General features: G+C 34.3%; 1 non-coding gene across 1 annotated transcript; it reads right to left on the reverse strand.

Annotated features, from left to right (window-relative positions):
* Window positions 1-807: 807 nt before the first annotated feature.
* Window positions 808-914, reverse strand: LOC136402004 (U6 spliceosomal RNA). Its single transcript, XR_010750914.1, has one exon. It is a non-coding gene; the product is annotated as a U6 spliceosomal RNA (small nuclear RNA).
* Window positions 915-7,041: the final 6,127 nt, after the last annotated feature.

The raw sequence follows: 7,041 nt of genomic DNA on the forward strand, positions 1-7,041 counted from the left end.
ATACATACTGACACTAGGACTAAACTTTTGATGTTAGTCTTACACACCTGGCTGAGGTAGCATCTGCCAGGCTTTTCATGTAAAGGAACAGTATTCCCCTATCCCATACTTTATAAGAAAGCCAATATGTGAAATCTACTGTTAAGGAATGGAGAATTATGTTCATATCCTCAAGGGGGAATATTTATTTAAATTACTTATCATTATTTTTAATGGGAGATTTGTCTATTTTTCCATTTATTTAATTTTAAACTATTTATTAAAATCAATATATATCTGTTCAAAATGCTGGAAAGGCTTATTTCATTATGACCTCTTCTTTGTGTGCACACAGGGAGAGAGACAGAGCTCTCTGCTGTCTCTTCTTATGAATTCTATCTGACTAGGACTCCACTCTTATGACCTCATTTAACACTAATACCCTACCAATGTCCCATCTCTAAATACCATTAGATCAGGGTAGGACTTCAACATATGAATCTTGGGAGCTCACATATTTAGTCAAAACAGAACTCGTGGATATTTATTTTATGCTTTGAGTTATAATCTAGCACAACTTTCTCTTTGGTTATATTTTTTCAGTTTTGATCATTGGGAACTTATTTAATTGGCTCTCATGTCCTCATAGTGTGTGTGCGTGTGCGTGTGTGCGTGTGTGTGTGTGTGTGTGTGTGTGTATTAGCACTTTTTTATTTTCAGGCACCACAAAATGCTACAGGCAATTCCTCTTTATTTTCTGCCCCAGTTCTAGAATAAGCCCTTTCTCTAAGATGGTCTGGTTTCTTTTATTTTTTATTTATGTTAAATTAAAATATAAAATGTTTCACATATTTGCATGTAATCTTTGCACAGGAGTTATACTAATCATCTTGGTGTCATTTCATTTTCAGTATATGCGCTGCCAATGTCAGCACTGACTTCTTTTATTGAGAATAAGATTAGAAGCCAAGATCTGGGCACTAGGTGAGCTCACTATTAACGATCCATTGCTGCTTCCATGCTTCCAGACTCTCTCATCTGACAGAGCTATGGTGTGTGTGTGTGTGTGTACCCTAATTCATGAATATACACCTGTCTATATATATTTCCAAGCTAAATATATGTTAATACTGATATTCCCAACTCTAATTTATTACCACATGAATCATTCTAACCTTTCCCCTTGCTTATTTGCAAACTTTTATTCCAACAGTGAGAACTTTAAACTCTGATATCTGATATCATGTAAAGCAGTTTCAATATTGTTAACCCAAACTTATGTGTGAAAACATTTTATCAGATAGGTTATATTTCCTTTTGACTCTAGTGTTACAAACTGGACTTATTTCTAAAATTACTTAGGTCAGCAATTTTTATTCCACCACCCCATTCAGTAAAGTTATTTCAAACATTTGTAACACATTTAGATTTTTTGTCACAGTACGCATTCCATCTTGGATTATTCAACCTCTTAAATATAAGTTGTAGGTTTTATGCTATACTGTTTTATGAGTTTTGAAATAACTTAATGTTTTGTATTCATCCTTATAGTATTATACAGAACAGTTTCACCACAAAAGAATCTCCTGCCTGTCTAATTAAAAATAAAGTTGAGCCTTTTTTATTTGCTTATTGGCCATCTGGATGTCTTTTTTGGTGGTAGTATGTTTAGATCTCTTGTTCATTTCTAAACTGGTGGTTTGTTTCCTTGCTGTAGATTTTTAAGAGTTATTTGGATACAAATTCTTTATTAAATATATCAATATATTTTGCAAACATTTTTTCCATTCTATGGCTTGTATTTGCATTCTCTTAATAGCAATTTATTTATAGAGCAGAAACATTTAATTTTAATAAAGTCCATTTTATAACTGTTTTTTTACCCCATGAATCATACTTTGGTAATGAATATTTAAAAACTAATTACCAAGGCCTAGGTGACATATTTTTCTCCTGTTTTCTTCTTAACTTTACATTTAGGTCTAGGATTCATTTGGTGTCCTTTATGGGAGGATGTCTATGTTTTTCTTCTCCTTTCTTTTCTTCTTCCCCTTCTTCCTCCTCCTGTTCTTTTTCTTCTCCTTCTTAGCCTATGACCAGTTGTTCTAGATCCGCATACTGAAAAAATTATTCTGTCTCCATTAATTTACCTTTGCACCTTTGTTAAAATTCAGTTATTTTTGTGTGGGTGTATATCTGGATTTTCCACCCTGTTTCATTGGTCTTTGTGGTTGTCCTTTCACCAGGAGCACATTGTACTAATTATTGTAACTTAATAGTTAATACTTAATTGAGTCTGAGAAGAAAATAAGAGTTTTGAAATATCAAGGTCCATTGCTTTTCAGAAACAGCATATCGTAGCTGAGTTTGTTTATTCTATGTATACTGATACATTTGAATTCCTAGAATCTTACATATAGATTCTTACTTATAGGATATCCTCACATTGAAGAAGTGATAGATGGTAGATATAACTCCAGACTAAGGTGCAGGATACTTCAGTTGCCACTCACCATGTTTAGGTGCTCTTACGTTCTCTCTGTCTCTGCTTTCTCTGAGGTGAGGGGATTAGATTTAATTCTAAATTACAAGGAAATGATTGAAATTTCACCAATTGAGAAAAATACAATTACCAAAAAGTTTTGGTCTGTATATTTTACACACAAATAAAATTTGAGTAACAAAATCATAGGAGTATTAAACATCTAAAACATGGCATGAAAAATATCTGAGACAAACGTTAATCATACAAGTATCTAAATGCCTAGTGGCCTGGATGCCCCATCATCAAAACAATGATTAAATTAACACTATTTCTGAACATTAGCCATATGATTAGGATAGAACTTGAGTAGTTGTTTCTTATATCCAGCTCGAAAATATGCCAAATTTGTGTTTATAAACAATCTTCATTAAGCCTGACAGGCACCGTTGATCTGAGTTAAATCTCTAATTCTGGGCATCCAAGGCCTCTGTCCTCTTTTTCTTCATCTCTTATTGTTTTCATCATGAAAGAAATTAAAATTCTTATTTGTTATGCATTTGGTGTACCACTGCTCTTCCTGCTCATCTGTGCTTATAAGATTTTACTCTGCTTGTATAAGTGTTCATGAGGCCTCAATTTTGAACAGCTGTGAAGAAGGCTGGTTAACTATTTGTAAACACCACCCAACGATCCTTGACAGCAATAGCTGTCTTGCAGAATACTGAAGTGCTGTTTTATTAGGAATGATAATGAGGCTGTCTTGTCCAAGGGTCTGACTATTACACCAATACTGAACATTATCGTTTACTTGTGTAGTGTAAAATAGTCACTTCTTTTAGGAGGTTGTATTCACAGTGAGGGGGGATGGTATGTATAGCTCTGGACTTTACTAAAATACCTCAAACTTATACCATTTTTGAGCTATCTAACTATGTGCTTTAGTTAACTTTGAAAAAAATACAAAAGTTTACATTGTACATTTCTTTTTTATGAGTAAAACAGCATTTAATTATGAATAACATACTATTTATATATTATAGTTTATATATACAGTATTAGATATATAGTATATATATTTTATATATATAAAGTATTTCTACAGAATTACTTTATATATAATGTATATAATGTATATAAAGAAATGTATGAAGACACATACATTTATATATATAGTATATATATATATTCTATATATAAAGTATTTCTGTGGCAATACTTTATTATGAAGACACATATATTTTTCCTATATGGTCAGAGATTAGAAATAACAATTGCTTTTATCATATCAGTTACAAATTTGCTGTAAGGACATTTTTAATAATGGATTTTTTTTTAGCAGAGATAATCACTACTGAAAAAAGGACCTGGCACCTATTAGGACAACAGTAAATTATTGTTGAGCAAATAATAAATTTATTAGGAATGAAAATGAGGCTGTCTTAAAATAACTCAAACTTATACCATTTAAATGGCATAAAAAGTTATGAAGACTTTCACTATTTTTTCTGAGAGCATGTATCTTATTACACCATTTAAATGGCATGAAAAGTTATGAAGACTCATTTTTTCTGAAAGCATGTATCTTATTAAATTGCAAGGATTCAAATAAAATTCACACTTTCTCATTGCAATTCAAAGCCTGTGCTGCTCTCATTTTTATGCATATAGTTTCATATATCAAAATATTGATTTCACTAAAATTATTTTGTAAATTTCTACATATACTTTGTGCACAATTTTTATGAAGTGTGCACAGTGTTAAAGTATATGTTGTTGCTCATATGAATGAGATGTGTTTTTAAATTTTATTATTTAATTGGTTATGTTAATGGTAGTAATAAAAATATAATGTCACTTACACCAAACTCTCTAATTTATTAAAAAACTTTTTTGACTGCTTACTATGTGCAAGGAACAATGCTAGGTATTAGAATAAGTGGTGAGAAATACAGAAAATCTGCCTTCAAGGAGCATTTATTCTACATGAATCAATAATCTTCTCTTGAAAAAGGGAAGAATGAAAAAATTCTAGTTGAGACTGTTAGGATACCACTGTCTCATGATACTCTTGCATTTTAAACCTCTTGCTAGCAGAGACACTGGCTGACTTTGTCCTCAACTGTCAGTCATCAATGTTACATAGTAAATAGCCATGGCAGGTACAGAGATTGTTTCAATACAGAAGAAAGGGAAGATTTGCTTACAGTCTTGGAATATATAGTGTCTCCCTTGGCAGAAAAAGGCAGACATGCTCACTGACCATTATAAAAGTTAGCTTGTCTAAGCTCAGGGTGGCTCAGGTAACACATTGCATGTGTGTCACTTGACCCTTTTTGCATCACCCTGTGGGAGTTGGGCTCAGAGAACCAGAGAAAACAGCTACTGCTATTACCATGAATAATAAAGGTCTTTGTCTCTAACCCAGGAATATCATGTCTTCCTTTAGCTTTCATGAAACTGTGGCAGGCTAATTTAAAAATAGAGTGAAATCTCAGATCCTTCATAACTCTTGACAGTAACATGAAGTTAGAGTAGGACATAGCCAAGCCACAGCAGGACAGGGTTGGGTATGTCAAAGACAGCATTGTAAGGAAAGGTCCATCAAATACATACCCTTGGTTTACTGGGTATTGTGGAAAACAAACTTAGGGTGGAGAATATTAATTGGAAGGACCCAAAATTAAACAGGTAATGATAGCCTAATTTATTGAGTGCTCCCTATGCTCAAAGCACTTTTAATGACTTGTCTTATTTACTTTTCAACAACCTATTACATAGGTAAAACAGCTATTTCCATTATATAGACAAAGAAACAAAGGCAGAGAAGGAATGAATAACTTGTTCAAGTTCTCACAATATGTTAGAAGTGAAATCAAGATTCAAACCCAAACCAGGTAATTTCCAGAGTCCATGGCTCTTACCACTGGATCATATACCTGGAAAAAGTCTTGGGTTGAAGCTCTATGATGAAAGGCTTTGTGAAGCACAATAAGTATAGTGAGCTTTATGCCAAAAGGTAGGGAAATTACCAATTTAATAGTAAAGTGTTAAGAAGTACAAATTGGTAGTTACAAAATAATCATGGGGATATAAAGTACAACATAGGGAATATAGTTAATATTCTAATTACTATGTATGATGTCAGATGAGTATAAGATTTATTAGGAAAACCACTTGGTAAGTTGTATAATGTACAATCACTGGGGTATACACCTGAAACTAAAATAATGATCTAGGTCAACTGTAATTGAAGACAATAATTAAAAATAAATAATTTTATAAATATGTTGATATGTAGAATATGTATCACAAAAAATTATCTGGGGAAGTGTGAACATTACTTGATAAATCCAGCTTCCTCTGAACCAAAGCTTCTAAAATCTATACTCCTGCTCTCAGAGATAAATATTATTAAAACATTTCTTTTTTTTTTTTTTTTCATTTTTCTGAAGCTGGAAACAGGGAGAGACAGTCAGACAGACTCCCGCATGCGCCCGACTGGGATCCACCCGGCACGCCCACCATGGGGCGACGCTCTGCCCACCAGGGGGCGATGCTCTGCCCATCCTGGGCGTCGCCATGTTGCGACCAGAGCCACTCTAGCGCCTTAGGCAGAGGCCAAGGAGCCATCCCCAGCGCCTGGGCCATGTTTGCTCCAATGGAGCCTTGGCTGCGGGAGGGGAAGAGAGAGACAGAGAGGAAAGCGCGGCGGAGGGATGGAGAAGCAAATGGGTGCTTCTCCTGTGTGCCCTGGCCGGGAATCAAACCCGGGTCCCCCGCACGCTAGGCCGACGCTCTACAGCTGAGCCAACCGGCCAAGGCATTAAAACATTTCTGATGTGATAAAATAGCCCTAATTGAGATCAGTTGATAGGCAAGGTTGATAACATTCGCCCGACCCTTCTCAGAAAAATTTACCATAGAGGAGAGAAGAACCTGGGCAAAGGATCAGGCATCAGTAGTAGGGTCCAAGTGACCGTATGAAGCTGGCATTCTTCCTGACCCAGTCACTGCAGCAATATGGGTAGGCTCTTGATAAAATATATATGTGTGTATATGTGTATGTACATATATGTGAGTCAAATTTGAAGGATGTATTTACCATGGCAAAAGTTATAAAACTGTCAGTCCAACTTCTTTGATATTGGCTTTGTAGTTGAATATAAGGCAAAACTCCTAGAACTTGAAATATGATGTACTACTATTTTATAAATAATGTTATTGGTCTTTGGCTATCAGCACAGGTCCTATTGCAACATGTTTATTTCTCAGAAAACTGCACTGCTTCAGCTGAGTAACTTTTTGTCATATCTTGGTTAAGTTGGGGGCATTAAAAAACAAACAAACAAAAAACTGCAGCTTGCACATGAAATCTAGATTTCTTATTGTTTTTAGCAGGCATACATGCAGCCATGACTGAAGCGATAGAACAGAATAATAGGACTCTTTTTTTTAAAAGTTCTGACCAGACTTTTGTTTTCTCTCTTCTTTGAAATGACAGTGTTAAAAAAGTTCTTTGAATAGAGGTAAGAACCTAAGGTTCTGATTTAATCAATTAATTTTAATCTAACTAAAAT

The sequence above is a fragment of the Saccopteryx leptura genome, chromosome 3, assembly GCF_036850995.1.
Source record: "Saccopteryx leptura isolate mSacLep1 chromosome 3, mSacLep1_pri_phased_curated, whole genome shotgun sequence".
NCBI classification, from domain to species: Eukaryota; Metazoa; Chordata; class Mammalia; order Chiroptera; family Emballonuridae; genus Saccopteryx; species Saccopteryx leptura.